Below are 19,235 nucleotides of genomic sequence, written 5' to 3'. Positions count from 1 at the left end.
ACCTGATGAGCAGGAGGCAGTGTGACATTCTGACTCTTCTTGGGATGCTGCCGGGGCTGGCCATCAGCTGACACATTCTGCCCTGGCCAGTCAGATCACTACACAGGCTTTGTTTTATGGGTAAAAAGTAGAAGAGCACTTCGTGTCAGAAAGAATCCAGGGGCTCAAAACAAAGGCTTACTCCTTCCTGCCCCTGTAATGTTGACCACAAGGGATCTAAAGGAAAGAAATCTCTGTGCTGATGCTATGGGATTCATTTGAAAGCCCGTGCAACTTTGTAATCTGTAAGAGCTGAGTAAGGAACACTATGCAGGAAGAAGCATCCCACAGAATGACAGGCAGGAAGAAGCTGAGGCTGACAGTAAGCTTGCCCAATAGAACAAACCTGAGATAGACTGCCAAGATGGCAAAATAGGAGGCTTTATGAAGTAGCAGTCTGCATCTCAGAGTTGTAAGGACACTTTCTTCTCTAAGTCACAATATCAAATAGGGAAAATGATCTTCAAGTGCCCCATGTTGTTCCGGACCGATATCTTTAGGACTGTGGATGGAACCAGCCGTACAGTCCCGGGTCTGTTTCTGAGTGGAGATGTGTGGACTAGGGAAGTTCAATTACCCAACGATGCTGATGATGAGATAGGAAACACCATATCATCTCAGGAGGGCTCCCAGCTGATGCCGAGCTGCTCCAGTTTAGTGAGAGGACCATTTAAATAGTCCTCTAAGGGCAGGGGTAACATCCGGAAGCATCTTTCTCAATGCATATCACTAACATCAAGTGATTCTGTTGCCTAAACAACTCTTGGTCAAGCAGGCAGAGTCTTGAGCCCAGGTATGGGCCTATTCAAGGCTTAAGCTACAAAGATGCAAATTAGGAGGCATATCACCTTTTGACCACCATAAACAGTTACAGCCTGGTGTTAGCTAACAATACAATGGTGATTCGGAGTTCTCTGGCACCAGTGCTGTTTATGTCAGCCAGGGCCTGGGTCCCAGAATATTCCATAACAGGGATATTCGGTCCCCCACACCATGTTCAAGGAATGTTTTTCTGAGATAGCATATCTTTTTATGCATCAGAAAACACACACAGCACAGAAACACCATAAATGTGACATGTGTAATTAGGGTTTCTTTCACACATCCGAACTTCACATTCATTGGTGAGACCACACAGGAGAGAAGATCTATAAATGTGATGATTGTGGTAAGGATTTTAGCACAACAAAACTTAATAGACAAAAGAAAATCCACATTCTGGAAAAGCCCTATAAATACTATGAGTGTGGCAAAGATTTCAACTGGGGCTCCCATCTTCAGATCCACATGAGAGCCCACACTGGTGAAAAGGGGTATGTTTGCAGTGAGTGGAGGAGGGATTCAGTAATAGTTCTAATAGTTTGTATACACCAGAGAGTCCACGCTGGGGAGAAGCCCTTCAAATGTGAAGAATGTGGGAAAGCCTTCAGGCACATCTCCAGCCTCTGTATGCATCAAAGGGTCCACACTGGAGAGAAGCCCTATAAATATTAGAGTGTAGGAAGGCCTTCAGATTTCCAGCCTCTGTATCCACCAGAGAGTGCACATGAGGGAGAAACCTTTTAAGTGTGATAAGTGTGGCAAGGCCTTCAGCCAAAGTACAAGCCTTTGCATCCATCAGAGAGTACACAACAAGGAGAGAAACCATCTCAAAATATCAGTTATATAAAGATGTTTTCCTAAGAATTAAAAATCTTAAACTTGTAAGTTCCCCTAGGAAGGAAATCACATATCCACCTACATTGACCCTGAGAAAATCTACAGTAGTCCCCAGAATATTCTTTTTGAGGAGGTTTAAGGGAGGTTGTGCTTTTCTGAACTTGGAATACTTTGTATTTGCCCAAGATGGAGTATTGTGTCTCTGTCACAGGTATGGTGTTTCCTGGAATTCTGGCAACAAGCCTCAGCAGATAACAATAATCCTCAAAACTTGTGAGTCTTGTTCAGCCTCTGAGTCACTTTTTATCCATGCTGTGCTTCCAGGTACATGCTCCTTTCTGTATTCACACCTCTCTACAGGTCAGTGCATTTAAAGATGGACAGGCCCCTTGAAGGCCGAATCCTGGTATTTCTGAGGTTGCCTGTCACTTGACTCAACCCTGACATAGCTTTCCATATATCCTGTTATTTCTGAATCCACCTTGCTTCATGTCCTCAGAGTACCTATAAGCACCTACCTCTTTGTAAATGGTATTAAAATTCATTTTTGATTTTAGGAGAGTCATGATATGCACTCACTCAGCTGAAGAGAAAATCCCTGGCAGATGCACATGCTCTGGAACTTCTGTTTGTGGACTCCACTAATCACTGTGTCTCTAAGATAGACTTATTTTCTAGTGGCTTGGTCACAAGCTTTAACTTGAAATTTTTTTAAGTAGCTGAATGTATATATCAGGGAGGAAGAAGCAAGCAAAATGAGCTTGTCTGCTTCAAGAGTGACCCTCTTGAACTCCATCTACAAGTGCTGGGGTTCCCTACCAGCTGGGGAGGTCTGACACGGAGTCACTGAGGATGACTCTGTCATCTCAGGCAATAATGTTTAGGTGTCATCATGTATCACATACAGTTATTTTTAGGCATGAGTGTGTATTGGCTAATCCACCATCCTCATTCATTCACTGAGTATTTATTGAACACCTCCTGGATGTCGGACATATACTGGGCACTAGGAATGCCACTGGATCACGAAATTCACTTCTGGAGGAAAAAGGATAAGTAAGTTAACACATAAATAATGTAGTTTACAGTAGTGATTAAGTGCTATGAGAAACAAACTGGGGTGGTATTTAGAGGGGGCTGGGGGACCAGTTAGCATTGGTCAGGATCTCTGCGATGAAGGTTCTGGGGCCAGGTGAAGGGATCAATGACAGTGTACATCACAAATGCTGCTGGCTCTGGAGATGAGATTCAGGTGTTGGGGGTAGTTTGCAGGGAGGGAAGGCACTGAGTCATGAGCTTAGTGGCTAGTATTTTGGGTCTGTTGTGTTTGTTTTGTTCCTATTGTCTGATGATAAAACTCTGGAGGGAACTGGGGGAAATTCAATGGATGTTGAGAACACCGAAAGTTCCCAGTCACACCAACGCAAAGCTCCCATTTCCGTTTCCTTCCCATTCCCATTCTTGGTTACCCACATGCAGTCATTTGCTCAGGAAGTCTTTGGGAAACTATTGACCTGTAAGTCTGAAGTGGGTGACTGACTTGGTGGCTTCTGCCAACCTTTTAAGGCTGGAGAAAGAACTTCACAGATGGTCAGAAACATGAGACTGCTTGGTTTTTCACTGCAGATTGTTATTTTGTTTTGCTTTTCATTTTAGATGTTTGCCTGAAGAGTCTCTTGTAAAATTGAAGCCTGGGTGCATAGAGGAGGTTTCACAGTAGCCTGCTGTGGCCTGCTGGTCACTACCTTCCCTCTCTGCAGAGAGGACTGTCAGCTAACAAAGCCCCTTCCAGGCCTCACTGTCACCATAGTAATTAACTGTAGTATCTTAGACTGCAATGTCACAATAAGCGTGGAGCATTACAGGAAAGTCTGGACTTTAGTTGATATAGAGCCAGTTGAAATATCTTCAATAGAATTTTAGTTTTAGGGAAAATTGGTTGGATTTCTAGCATTATTACTATTAGGTATGTAAGATTGAGCAAATCGCTTAATTTTCAGGTCTAGTTTTCTCACAGAATGAGGACACTGGGTTTCCAGTGGACACATCAATTTCCAGCTAGTCCTAAAGTTCTATATTTCTACATAGTTGAATTATTTTATCATGCTGTTAATGGGGAATACAACTAACTCTTTGGAAGCTAGTAATTTTATGTCAAGCTTTGAAATCCATAATTGTTATCTTCAGAAAATATTATTTCACCTACAGTATGTCTAAATCAATTTAATAAAATCACTTTATAACAGGAAAAATGAAAATGTATATAAAACACAAAATAGACAAAACATCCCAAGTAACCATCACACTCAATGGTAGATAATTGGCTCCTAAGATTAGCAACAAGAATGTTTTTCTAATGTCTTCTGCCAAGCATCACAAAATGAAAGTGATAGATAATACAATAAGGCAAAAAAAAAAAGGGGGAAGTAGAACACAGGGTGGGATGAAAGAAACCTAATTGTCTCAGACACAGAATATTGTCTACTAGGAAAGCACAGGGATTTCTTTTTCTTTTTTTTTTCTTTTCTTTCTTTCTTTTTTTTTTTTTTTGCAACATGCAAGAGGCTTTATTGCAGTTGTTTAATGAGCTAACCCCATGTTAACTCTGGCCTTTCATCCATCCACCATGGTGGATGGCTAGGAAAGATGCTGTGAAGCCACTGCATATAGATCTTATAGGGCAGCGAAAGGGGGGGGGGGTACCATAGGCTCAGGATTGGTGTGCCTCCTGGCTTGGAGGCTTGCCCTGTGTTGATTGGTCACTGGTTGTTATGGCCCATAGGCTCTCCCAGGGTGGTTGCTATGCTCTGCGCATCATTGCTGGGCACTTGTTGGTAAAGCACACCCAGAGTCGTAAAGCATAGCACTACCTGCTAACTTCTGATTGGTTCCTTGCCACGAGGCAGACATCTGACCTCCTAGTGAACAAGACAAGGTCATGCAAGTACATGTTTGGCTGTTATGGCTGCCGAAATGGGGAGCTGGTCCCTTCATTCCCCCATTTTTTTTTTTTTTGAGATTCCAATAATGGAATTGCTGTCTCTCCAGCATCCCCATTAGGAAGTGAGAGTACACAAGGGATTTCTAAAGATGGCATAGGAGAAACATCTGAATGACCGAGTTAGGTCGATTTTTTAGACAGAGTATCTAAAACATGATCAATGAAGACAAATTGGAGGATCTGGATTTCACTAAAATTGAAAGCATTGGCTAAGAGAAGTATGTTTATAAAATTATAATTCACAGACTGGGAGGAAATATTTGTAAAACATATATCCAATAACTTAGTTATACCTCAAACAAGAATTCTTAACAATGAGAAAACAAGCTAATTTTTAAAATTTTTATAAATTTGTACTTAAATTAAAAGCAATCTTATTTTACATACAATCCCAATTCCCTCTTCTTCCTGTCCTCCCTGTTCTTACACCAACTGGCAACCACCCTCCCAGCCACTTCACAAGGAGACTGAGTGTTCTCCTTGTGAAGAAGTGTTCTTTCATGGTGTATCATCAAAGTTTGTCACATCATTTTGGGGAGAGCCTAGGCCTCCCCTGTGTATCTCGGCTGAGAGAGTATCCAACCGTATGGAATGGGCTCCCAAAGTCCCTTCATGTACTAAGGATAAATACTGGTTCCACTGCCAGAGGTCCAATAGACTGTGCCCAGACCTCCCAACTGACACCACATTCAAGGGGCCTGTTTCAGTCCTATGCTGGTTCCCCAGCTGTTGGACTGGGGTCCTTGAACTCCTATTTGCTCAGGTCAGCTGTTTCTGTGGATCTCCCCAGCATGATCTTGACCCCTTTGCTCATCACTCCCCCCTCTCTATAACTGCATTCCAGAAGTTCAGTTCAGTGCTTAGCTGTGGATCTCTGCCTCTGTTTCTATCAGCTACTGGGTGAAGGCTCTAAGATGGCATTTAAGTTAGTCATCAATCTCATTATAGGGGAAGGGCATTTAAAGTAGCCTCTCAACTATTGTTTATATTCTTAGCTGAGTTCATCCTTGTGGATTCCTGGACATTTTTCTAGTGCCAGATTTCTCTCTAAACCTATAATGACTCCCTCTATTAAGGTATCTCTTTTCTTGCTCTCCTTTTCTATTCTTCCTTTGACTGGATCTTCCTGATCCCTCATGTTCTCCTCCTTCCTTCGATTCTCCCCTCATCTTTCTCCTAACTCCCTTACCCCCCTTCTTCCAATTTGCTCAGCAGTTCTTGTCTGTCCCTTTCCCCTTCTCTAGGGGACCAAGTATGTCTCTCTCAGGATCCTCCAGGGAAAACAAGATAATTAAATAAAGGTCAGGGAGTGTGAATACTCAGTTCACCAGAAAAGATCTACAGAAGAATACTAAGCATATGAATTGTGAAAATGCTAGTATCTGTGTCATTAGGAAGCCAGTAACTTATTGTGAGATTCCACTATACATGTACCAGAATACTCAAATTCAAATTACCATGAATATTGAACATAAAATTTGCACAAATTGTGTGAATACAAAATTGTATAACTGTATTTGAAGGCAATAGGACAGTTTTAAAAGTTAAACCAATTTTACAGTGTCACCTATAATTACAATCCTAGGTAAGTGAATAATAAATTGTGATATATGTAACTGTATCCTAAGATAAGTTTAAGTGGCCAACAAAATCATAGGAAAGCATATTGCACTTTAATTGCTCAGTGGACGATCATTTTAAAGTCTACAACAGGCATGATTATACCTAATTATCATTACCATATGGGAAAAAAAGAAACAAAGAACAGTAATTGCCAGGTTTGTGGAGAGGTGAGAGAATAAATGAATGTTGGTGACACATGAGATGATTTTCAATCTTCCTTGTATTTGTAGCTATATGTCACTGAACATATACTAAAACTTATTAAGACATAAATGCATTATCTGTAATTTAAAGAAACTAACTTTATTCAATCATAATATATAATATTAGGTTATCATTTGTGTCAAGAATATCATACCAGGGCAAGATATTAATAACAGAAATAACCTTAAAGTAAAAAATTGAGTTCTGGGACACCATAGGAAGTCATTACATATTGTTTTGTGGGATTTTTTGTTTGTTTGTTTTTTCTTGAATTTCAAAACTGCTCCAAGAAATAAATGTTTGGAAGCAAGTTAAAGGATTTAGTGAAAACTGCTTAAGAGAAACAAACCTGCTGCCTATTTTCCTATTGCTACTAAAATTACTACTGTTCCACATTTTATTTTATTTATGTTTATTGTCTCTACTGATTATCCAATTGAAAGTATTCTATAAAAGAATGTATTTTGGAACAGTTGTCAACTTATTAATAGAGGTAGCACTTGTGACATAAAGTGAGAATCAGTTCTATATTTCAACTGTAGAACACAACAAGCTTTGAATTCCTTAAGGAATCCACAAACTACTTATTAAACTTTCATGGACTACTACTAACAGCAAAGGCAGAAGTCAGATCTTTAAAAAAATGCCTTCAAGAAAAGAAGTAAAAGAAAAACACACAAAAGACAACTGCTGTAATTATTTACATAACCAATTCTTCTGTAGAAGAAAATGTTTGTTATTTTATTCAGTGGCAGATCTCATTCTGTAAAGGAGTAGATCTATTCCAACAGCCTATATTGTAGGTATTCCTAATGGAAAGATCAGTTCTGAAGGTGAAGTTTACCTTTACTGATGGAAGATGTTATTTTGTATATGTTTCTCTTATTGGTTGATGAATAAAGCACTGTTAGGCTAGTCACCAGGCAGGAATGATAGGTGGGGCTACCAGACAAGGAGGATTCTGGAAAGTGTAGGCAAGGAGGAGTCATGATGTGATCCTGGGACGAGAGGACATGAGTCATTCATTCTCTGGTAAGATAAGACCATGTAGAAATACATAGATTAGTAGTTATGGGTTAATAATTAAGACAAAGCCAATAAGAAGCCCAAGCTACTAGCCAACAGTTTCATAATTAATATCATGTCTGTATGTTTGTTTGGGGCTTAAGAGTAGCAGGACTCAGCCAGGCCAGAAAATTCATGCTTAACAATCCTTACAACATGGAGATGTATTAAGTACCAGAAAGTTCTTTCCTTTAGCTACTTAGAAACATCACTTCATAGTTTTCTGAGGGAAACAAAAACTATAACTGAGGCTATTTTCAAATCCCATTTAATCACATTGTCTACACTATTTATTTTATCTGAAGTTCATGGTCATTATTGATATTGATGAGGATTGTTTATGTAATGATGGTGAGCATTTGAAACTTGTAGTGTCTGAAATTGGTTAGAAGATTATGTTATCAGTATTCACCCCCAGGAGAAGACAGTTCTAGGGTTTCCTCAAATCTCAACTTACTCTATAAAATCTAGTACACATACCTTTACTATTGACCTTTACATATAATCTTTTTATGATTAGGCAAATTCTGTTTACCATCAATAGGTTACTCATGATGTCTTCAATATATCCTTATCACTAACTCTCTATTGTTTTTCTGTGACAAATATTCTATGACAGTTAATATTTCATCTTGTCTAGCATATTCTAAATAATCTCTGATTTTAGAACTACTACCTCTGGCTAATCTTAAAAGGGGTATATTCATTTTTATTTATTTGGAACCATTTACAAATTTGGATATTAAAACCCATTATCACATGTGTAATTAATAGTTTTTCTCCTTTTCATGCTATCTTCATTTTCTTATTTCCACTGTTTCTAAGTTTAATGCAAATCTTAAGTGGGATATAATTATATTTTCCTGTTTTTCCCCCAGAGCAATGTCATGATATTGTTCCTATATGTTTTCTTCTAGTACTTTACTGATTTGTCTTACACGAAAATCTTTGTTTTGGGTTGTATCTGTTAGTATTCAGGCATCAGTACTGGCTTGTCCTTGGGGTTCTGACAGCTGCAGCCACTAAGAGCAATACCTGTGCACATTCACTGTGTTCCTGTTTCAAAGGGCCCTGCCCACCTTCTATCCTCCTCCTCTCTCTCTCTTTGTTTCTCTCCCTCTCTATCTCTGATCCTCTTTCCTCTTTCCTCTCTCCTGCTGCTCTTCTCCCTGCATGCTGACCTTCCCACTCCCCTTTCCCCTTTCTATGATCCCTCTCCCAAAAACAAAACAAAAAATAAAATGAACCATAGTGCACAGTATCTTTTTTTATTTCTTGAGCTGCTGGTTTTAAATTATAACAGTATCCATTTCCATAATAATGAAGAGTATTGGCATCATTATTTTCCATATAGATATTTAGTTTTTGTAGACTTCTGATGAATAGCTTATTAATCTTACATGATAACTTTTAAAATTTTGCAAGTTTTGATTTTTATAATCTCCTGTTAATATAAGCACAGTTTTTCCTATCCTCTTCATTTCCATTCATTTGCAATTCATATTTAACAAGTTTCCATTTTTGTGTCCATGTATCTTTACAATGAAAAAACATTTTTAACTTATATGTTTAAAGTTAAAAACATTTTAACTTTATCTGTAGGGGGAAAAATGGTTGCACAATTCACTTCCATATTAATGGAGAGTCTTTTCTATTGATATTTTTCTATTGTTGTGTTATATTTATTTTTGTCTTTGACTTTTGCAATGATTAGAGTTCAAAGCCAATAGAGGCTTAGGGATAAAGACACACACTGGCTGTTGGACTCTAGAGAAGGACTCAGTGTAGAAGTACCAACTTAGTTTACAAATAAATGAGGAAAATGCATAATATGGGCTTCTTCCAGGAAATGCAGTTGTGTAAATTCAAAGAAGCTCTCTAAAATGGGCAAAGCACATTGTAAGAATGCAAGATTGTGGGCTACAGGTTATTATGGCAAAAAAATATGCTGTCTGGGGCCTCCAGTTTACATTGTAGTCATAAAAACAAATTTCTACTGGTTCAAAGTAGAACTGGGAAGACAGGATGCCCAAAGTTGAACATTTCCATCCCTTCTTTATATGGAATTCGTGAGTTTCTGAACTTAATAGGAATTCTAACATTTTCCTGGGAAATTCCAGTGATCTTTTATAAAAATTACAGTTGTTCACTTGCACGTTTTGATTCTTTTGTGAACAGAGTTTAGAAGAGTCTTAAACATCTTTAGTCAATCAAAAATGTTTGGTATTACCACCCAAAGCTACATGTTTATCTATAATAATAATTATTATAGTTTTGTTGTTGAACAAGGATGTGTCTTATCAATATAAATTATAAGCATCAAATGTCAAATTCAAGTTACAAGAATTCAAATCAACTAAAAGCCACATTGAGAAAAAATCTATAATATTTCTCATATTTAAAGAATGAATGTCCACACTATATTTTCATTACAAGCATTTTCCTGGATGAAAACAAAAATTATCAGGATCATAGCTCAGATGTGGACTCATTACATGGTTTTCAAAACCAGCTACCTCTCATCAGTGATTACATTTAAAAAATCATAAAATGACAGCTTCTTCACCATTAAAATCTTTTTCACTGGGTATCTGTTATGCTTCTTAAAATTCTTAAACTATTTGTTGTTCAACATCTTTGTGACCAAAATAAGATTGAGAAAAAATTTCCTCATGTATTTTGTCAATTAATGTACTAGAACAGTTTGATAAAAACTCATTGAAACTAGAAGAAAAATTATGGAATACACTGGCTACATGGGGATATTCATATATTACTTTGAGGTATCAGTGAGAAAGTACTTGACAAAAGCAAATAAAAGGAATCAAAGGTTTATTTTGTGTTTCAATATGATGGTGCAGTCCATCCTAGCAGAGAAGTCATGATGGCAAGAACTTGAAGCAGATATTCACATTGTCTTTACAGTCAAGAAGGTATTGAAAGGCAAGTGGATAATATGTTAGCATTGTCAGGATTGTGTTTTCTTCACTGATATTTCCTAAGCATTCACTGTATAATAGAATGCATCATAGCTCTAAATATTCATATAAAAATCTATGAATGTGCTTCTTTTGGGTATATGCCTAAGAGTGGGATTGCTGGATCTTGTGGTAGACTGATTCCCATTTTCTTGAGGAGTCGCCATACTGATTTCCAAAGTGGCTGTACAAGTTGGCACTCCCACCAGCAGTGGAGAAGTGTTCCCCTTTCTCCACATCCTCTCCAGCATGAACTGTCATTGGTGTTTTTAATTTTGCCCATTCTGACAGGAGTAAGATGGTATCTCAAATTGGTTTTGATTTGCATTTCCCTGATGGCTAAGGATGTTGAACACTTTCTTATGTGTCTTTCAGCCATTTTAGATTCCTATATTGAGAAATGTCTATTTAGTTCTGTACCCCACTTTTTAATTGGATTGGTTGGTGTTTTGGAGACTCATATAAAAATCTAGTAAGAGTTGATTTCCTGTTTTCAGAAATGAGTTTTAGTAAGCATAGGTAGGCTGGGCATTAGTGGTGCATTTCTTTAATCCCAGTACTCAGGATGCAGAGTCAGGCAGATCTCTGTGAGTTTGAGTTCAGCCTGGTCTCCAGAGTGAGTGCCAGGATAGGCTCCAAAGCTACACAGAGAAACCCTGTCTCAAAAAAAAAAAAAAAAAAACAAAAAAAGAAAGAAAGAAAAAAAAGGAAAAAAAAGAGAAAGCATTGGTAATTACCCCAAACTTCAATTAAAAGAAGTACTTTCAGAGATGGCACTTTCTAATTCTAGGTTGCCTGCTTTGAGACATTGGGAAACTATCATATTTCATTTCAATTATGATCATGTTTAATAGTGTTTTCCCTACTGGAAAATAATTTACTTAACTCAATATGTGAAGAATTAGAAATTCTTAGACAGGGCAATTGTTAGAGAATATAAATTCTTTCTCACACTTATAGAAGTTGGAATGCCTAAGATAATCATCCTGATTGAGGTAACTCAGTCACAAAAAGACAAACATTGTATGTACCCACTCATATATAAATTTTAGACATAGAGCAAAGGATTACCAGCCTACAATCCATATCAATAAAGGAACTAGGAAACAAGGAGGACTCTACAAGAAGAATGCATGGACCCTGGAGAACGGGAAGGGGACAGGATTTCCTGAGCTAATTGGGAGCATAAAAGTGGGGGAGAGGTAACAGGGAGAATGGGGGGGAGAGGAGGAAATGGGGGAGCAGGAAGTTTGAGTCAGGGCAAGAATAGAGGTGAGCAGGATGAGCCATTATAGGTCTGAGGAGAGATCTGGCACTAGGGATATTTCCAGAGATCTACAAGAATGACACCATCTGACAATCTAAGCAATAGTGGATAGGCTACCCTAAATGCCCTTCCCCTATATTGAGACTGATGACTACCTTATACCCCATCCTAGAGCCTTCATCCAGTGGTTGGAAGCAGAGGCAGACACCCACAGCTAAATACTGAACTGAACTCTGGAACTCAGTTGGAGAGAGGGAGGAATGAAGAGTAAAGAGGTCAAGACCAGGCTGGTGAAACCCACAGAATCAGCTGACCTGAACAAGGGGGAGCACATGGATCCTAGACTGATGCCTGATACAGACCCCTGAACATGGATGTCAATGAGTCCTCAGCACTCTATGGGGCCTCTGGTAGTAGATCAGTATTTGTACCTGGCATAAGAAAGGACTTAGTGAGTCCATTCCATGTGGTGGAATGCTCTCTCAGCCTAGGAGGGCCTAGGCCCTGCCCAGGATTATATGACAGACTTTGGGTATCCCCCATGGAGGGCCTTACCCTCCCTGAGGAGCAGAGGGTGAATAGGGTGGCGGGCTGGTGGAGGTGGGGGCGGAGGGGAGGGAGAGGGAGAGGGAGAAGGAGTTGTCATGTAAAGGAGGCTTGTTTCTAATTTGAACTAATAAAAAATCCAAAAATATTATGTGTATCATGGGTGAGCACTTTCTTGCTAAGAACTACATAATGTAAAATGAGAATAGAATATGAATAGATCTTAGCTACTCCCCTTTCACTAGGCAACCATCCATTCATGAAGGCAAAGCCATCATGACTATCATTAGTTAATAAAGACACAAAAATTCCCTAACTCCCAATCACACTACAATGGAAATTAAGTTTCAACATGAATTTCAGGACAGTTATTAAGACAGTAATTCTCAAAAAGGAAGAATTTGTCATCTTATTTTCTAACTGAAGACCATGAGGCTTTGATTCTATAACATAGCATATGCTTTCCAGACATACCCATTAAATTAGTATAAAAGAATATCAAGTCAAAATAGATTATATAGATTTTCCTTGGTACATATAAGAATAAATGTAGGAAATACTTACTTTCATAGAAAATTTTAATCTGAGTGAAGATTTACAGAGAACCTGAAATGATGTTTTATTTGCAACATTTATACTGTTTTGTATTAAAAAGCGATTAGTAATGCTGAATTTGTGTGACTTGTTTTTCTCTTTAATATTATGGATTATTTCAAGGGGGTCATTTTCAGGGCTCACTGTCTTCCTCCCTCGTCGACAATGAATCTGTCTTGTGTTTATGACTATAGAACAGAAGGTGTAATTATTTCAGGATGAAAAAAAAAAAGCTATTAGTATCTACCTGATTTGGAAGCACAACCCTCTCATAAAAAAAATGTGCCCTACATTCCTACTACCAAGAACAACACATTAAATCTGTCCCACAGATATGCTAAACATCAGGAAAATACATGTATCAACAGTTAAGCAAACAGAAAACCTGCTACTCTTATCCCAGGAAATTACATGGGATTCTCTAAAGAATGTTACACCTGGAAGGTATGATCACCACTAAAATAAACCAATTTCATGAAGTGACTTTGGAAAGGAAATGAAATTATGAAAACTATACATGTGCATACACATATTTGAGGGCTTTAGGACTCAAAATATAAAATATATGTGTCATACATAAGCCTATGGAAATACACCTTAATAAACACTATTTTCCCAAATTATTTTCACTAAAAATTCTTAATTATTTTGTCATCAATTTCTACATGTAAATAACATAAGCTACCAAATAAATTATTTTATAAACCAACTTCAAACAAACAATATAGCAAAGAGGATTGGGGGAAAGACATAACTTGTTATTATTCTATATAAATTTCACAATTAATTAAATGCAATATTCTTCAATGAAGAAACAAGCTTTCACAGGTTTTATAGTTTCTATGACATCATTTTTAGTCTCAACTACAAATAAAATTGAACCAAATATTTTCCATTTAAAGTTGGCCACAGCAAAGATTTCAGTTCTGTCCAATGACCTGGAAACATACTATGGGCAAGAACTCAAGGAAAGATTATAAAAGGGGCACCTGTGGTTTTTAAATTAAGCCCATTTGCTCTAATTAGCTGGCTTTATTTTTAATAAGTCAACCTTCTTCTTTGTTTTTTAAATCATCCCTGTGGTGGTCATAAACACCACGCAGCTTTAATGGGAAGGATTTTGTTTCTTAAAATCCTAGCTGACTTCAAATTAAATCACTAAAGCCACTAAAAGGGGCAGTACTGAGACAGAAAAAAATTGAGGACATTGGTTAACTCAACTCCAGTCACCAGCAATTCAATCAAATAGGTTTGACAGGAATTATTCCAATCCATTTTTTATGTTCTTGGTGGATTTGTTTATCCCTCAAAAGTTGATTCTGAACATTGTTGATCCTTGGCTATAGTTTATTATTCCTTAAATTTTTAAGGAATAATAACTGTATGTACAAAGGTAATACATTCTGACATATAATTTCAGGGAGAGTATGTGATCATCAAAAGTTTTGAAATGTATTGTTTATAATAGCAGGGAACATCTAATATCAGTGTAAAATGTTTGCGTATTTTACAAATCTAAAACCTTTTCAAGTTATATGTGCTCTCACTCTCTCTACGTCTGTTATAATACTATCACCCAGAAAATTCACCCACAAATACCACTCTGATTTAGATAAACATAGTTTACACCTGCTAATTTGCTTAAAGTTAGCCACAGAGGCAGAACTATTGCATACTTTTACACACCACAGCAGGACTTTCCCCAATTTTATCATGCTCACTTTTTATGAAAAAAAAATCCTCTTTTAAATAATATATAATTTTAGGACCCCATTGAAAAGTAAGGCTAGTCTACTGAAAAACTGGTAAACATCTTGATTTTGTAAGTGCCTGATACATATAAGAACAATAGCAACAATGTGTTTGGCACAGCATGGAGATTTCTTCTCTGACATGGCTACACAGTTGACTTTCCAAACCAGCTCTGCATTGCATCAGTTGCCATTGCAACAGACACATATGGAAATTATCACCCCCAAACTGTATTCAACCACAAAAATGTGAATGAATACATAAATGATCAAACATTTCATCAAAATAATTTCAAATCTTACCAATACATGTAAAAAATTGATGGCAATTATGACGCAAAAGATACTTCAGAGTACTAATCGTCACATCACCTGTAATAAGAAAGAAATGAAAATACCTTAAATTCCAAGATAAGTAAATAGATATATAATGTAGAAGAGGTCTGCTTAAGAAAATATTTTCCAGGGCTGTCTGAGTATGATTTTGTCAGTGTAATATATTTTGAAATAGTTTGGGATTGCTCATAAAGTTGAAAGACTAGAACCTTGTAGAATAGCAACTTTATCTGAACTATGTGCCCTAAAGTTCATATTAATAAGCGTATATATTTATAGAGACGGTGGTGGTGGTAGTAAATAGTTATATATGAATAATCAAAGCATCATGGCTTGAAATAGAATGTACTGAGGCAACACATATGTTATCGACAATAAAATGAATAAAATATTTGTAATATGGTCAGAAAATAACAAAGAACGTGTCAGTAAAAATGATTAACTACATCTTTATATACTACCATGCATTAACTATGAAACTTGATTATTTAAAATTTAAGATACAAAATAGCATATAAGAAGATAGATCCATTATGTAAAACAATACCAGTACTTACATCATTTTCGGGTAATATATAGTTGATACATTATATGTAATGATAACAAACATTTTTATGATATTATATTAAAAATTAATAAATACCAATGTTTGAAAATTTCTTAGTGAAGAGAGTTCTACCTAATAAAGAATATATAATATGTAGCTAAAGTGCAAATTTATGCCAGAGATGAATGTTATATAGTTAGAATGTATTCTACAATACAAATGCAGCATATTTTAATTCAAAATTTTATGCTTAGTTTTTACTATGAGAAGTAAAAATACCAAAATGGTAGAACTGGATTTCCTTTGTATCTGTATGTATATATGCAATATACATATGTATCCAACATTGATTGTATTTCACTACTTAATTATGCTCGGTTTAGCATTTTCCAAATAGCTAGACTAACAATTATTTATTTTAAATACACATAATCAGAAAAATTATAAACATTTAAGAACATGATTTTCTTAATTGTATTGACTTTAAAATTAATCTCATCCGTGGATAATAGAATGCTTAAAAATAAACATCTTCCAAAAATTACCATTTTTTAATGTGGGGCCTCACACTAGAGAATTGACAGAATAACCGAAAGCTGTAGAGCAAAAAGAAGCAAACTCACCACAGAGGAGTATATGCCAGGAAATAATTGAACTGAGGGCTGAAATCAATAAAGTAGAAACTAGGAAAACATTACAAAGAATCAATGAAACAAAGAGTTGGCTCTTTGAGAAGATCAACAAGATAGACAAACCTCTATCCAAACTAACCAAAAGACAGAGATACAGCATGCTAATTAACAAAATCAGAAACGAAAAGTGGGATATAGCAACGGACACTGAGGGAATCCAGAGAATCATTATGTCATACTTTGAAAACTTGTACTCCACAAAATTCAAAAATCTAAAGGAAATGGACAATTTTCTGGCTAGATATTACTTACCAAAATTAAACCAAGAACAGATAATCCATATAAATCGACCTATAGCCCCTAATGAAACAGAAGCAGTCATCAAAAGCCTACCAACCAAAAAAAAACCAGGGCCAGAGGGCTTCACTGCAGAATTCTACCAGAAATTCAAACAAGAGCTAATACCAGTTCTCCTCAAAGATACAACTAAAAAACAGAACTGCAGACCAATATCCCTCATCAACATCAGTGCAAAAATACTCAACAATTTTGTTGAGTGAATTTGTGTTTGGTGAATTGAATCCAAGAACACATCAGAAAAATCATCCACTATGATCAAGTAGGCTTCATCCCAGGCATGCAAGGATGGTTCAACATATGAAAATCAATCAACGTAATACAACATATAAACAAACTGAAAAAGAAAAATCACATGATCTCATTAGATGCTGAAAAATCCTTTGACAAAATCCAACATCCTTTCATGATAAAGATCTTGGAGAGAACAGAAATAACAGGAACATATCTAAACATGATAAAAGCAATATACACCAAAACAACAGCCAACATCAAACTAAATGAAGAAAAACTCAAAGTGATTCCTCTAAAATCAGGAACAAGGCAAGGCTGTCCACTATCTCCAAATCTCTTCATTATTATACTTGAAGTTCTGGCTAGAGCAATAAGAAAAGAAAAGGAGGCCAAAGGATACAAATTGGAAAGGAAAAAGTCAAATTTCACTATTTTCTGATGATATGATTGTTTACATAAGTGACCCAAAAACCTCTACCAGGGAACTCCTACAACAGATAAACACCTTCAGCAAAGTAGCAGGACACAAAATTAACTAAAAAAAATCAGTATCCCTACTGTATACAGATAATAAATGCAATGAGAAAGAAATCAGAGAAACATCACCCTTCATAATATCCAAAAGTGACATAAAATACTTGGGGTAACACTAACCAAAAAGTGAAAGACATATACAGTAAAAACTTTGAGTCTTTAAAGGAAGAATTTAAAGAAGATACCAGAAAATGGAAAGATATTCCATGCTCTTGGATAGGTAGAATCAACATAGTAAAACATGGCAATCTTGCCAAAAGTAATCTACAGATTCAATGCAATCCCTATCAAAATCTCAACACAGTTTTTCACAAACCTTGACTTTATGTGGAAAAACAAAAATACAGGATAGCCTAAAGAACTCTGTACAATAAAAGATCTTCTGGAGGCATCACCATTCAAGCTCTATTATAGAGCCATAGTTCTTAAAACAGCTTGGTATTGGCACAAAAATAGACACATAGACCAATGGAGCCAAATTGAAAACCCTGATGTTAACCCACATACCTATGAACACCTTATTTTTGACAAAGATGCTCAATCTTTACAATGGAAAAAAGATAGCATCCTCAACAAATGGTGCTGGAACAATTGAATTCCGACATACAAAAGATTGCAGATAGATCCATACCTGTCACCATGCACAAAACTTAAGTGCAAATGGATCAAAGATCTCAACATAAATCCAGCCACACTGAATCTTCTAGAAGAGAAAGTGGAGATACCCTTGAATGAATTGGCACAGGAGACAGCTTCCTGAAAATTACACAACAAGTACAGACATTGAGGTCTGCAATTAGTAAATGGGACCTGCTGAAACTTAGAAGCTTCTGTAAGGCAAAGGACAAAATAAGTAAGACAAAATGCCAGCCACAGAATGGGAAAAGACATTCACCCACCCCACATCTGACAGAGGGCTGATTTCCAAAATATAAAATGAACTCAAGAAGCTAGCCATCAAAACACCAAACAATGAAATTAAATAGTTGGGTGCAGAACTAAATAGAGAATTCTCAACAGAGGAATCTGAAATGGCTGAAAGACACTTAAGAAAGTGCTCAAAATCCTTGGCCATCAGAGAAACGCAACTCAAAATGACTCTGAGATACCATCTTACACCAGCCAGAATGGCTAAAATCAAAACACCAATGACAATTTCTGCTGGAGAGGTTGTGGAGAAAAAAGAACACTCCTCCATTGCTGGTGAGAGTGCAAACTTGTAAGACCACTTTGGAAATCAGGAAGGTGGTTGCTCAGAAAAATGAGAATCAGTCTACCTCAAGATCCAGACTGATGACTACTTTTTATGCCGTACTAGAGGCCTCATCCAGTGGCTGATAGAAGTAGAGGCAGACAACCATAGATATATACTTAACTGAACTCTGGAACCTAGTTGTAGAGAGGGAGGAATGAAGATCCAAGGGGTTGTTTCCAGGCTGGTGAAACCCACAGAAACAGCTGGCCTGAACAAGGGGGAGCACATGGAATCCAGACTGCTATCCATGAGGCCAGCACAAGACTGTACCAGGCACCTGAATATGGATCTCAAGTAGGAGCCCTCTGCACTCTATGGGGCCTCTGGTAGTGGATTAATATTTTTTTCCTGCTGTAAGAAGGGATTTTGAGAGCCCATCCCACTTGAAGGGATGCACTCTTGGCCTAGACACATGGGGGAGAGCCTAAGCCTGGCCCAGGATGATGTGGTGGACTTTTGGGGAGCCCCCACTGAGGGCCCTACCCTGCCTGGGGAGTAGAAGGTGAATGGGGTGGGGGACAGGTGGGAGGTTGGGGAGAGGGTTGGGCAAAAAATGAAAGAAAAAGAAAAGAAAAGAAGAAAAAGTGTATTGTAACTCACAAGGTTTGGTTCT

The 19,235-nt window shown here is 37.1% G+C and overlaps 1 pseudogene; it reads left to right on the top strand.

Annotated features, from left to right (window-relative positions):
* The first annotated feature begins 495 nt into the window (after positions 1–495).
* LOC113831069 overlaps positions 496–19,235 on the top strand; it is a 130,788-nt pseudogene continuing 112,048 nt past the window's right edge.

The sequence above is a fragment of the Cricetulus griseus genome, assembly GCF_003668045.3.
Source record: "Cricetulus griseus strain 17A/GY chromosome 1 unlocalized genomic scaffold, alternate assembly CriGri-PICRH-1.0 chr1_1, whole genome shotgun sequence".
Lineage (NCBI taxonomy): Eukaryota > Metazoa > Chordata > Mammalia > Rodentia > Cricetidae > Cricetulus > Cricetulus griseus.
The sequence above is the reverse complement of the archived record's forward strand: the minus strand, read 5'-3'. Positions and strand labels throughout refer to the sequence as shown.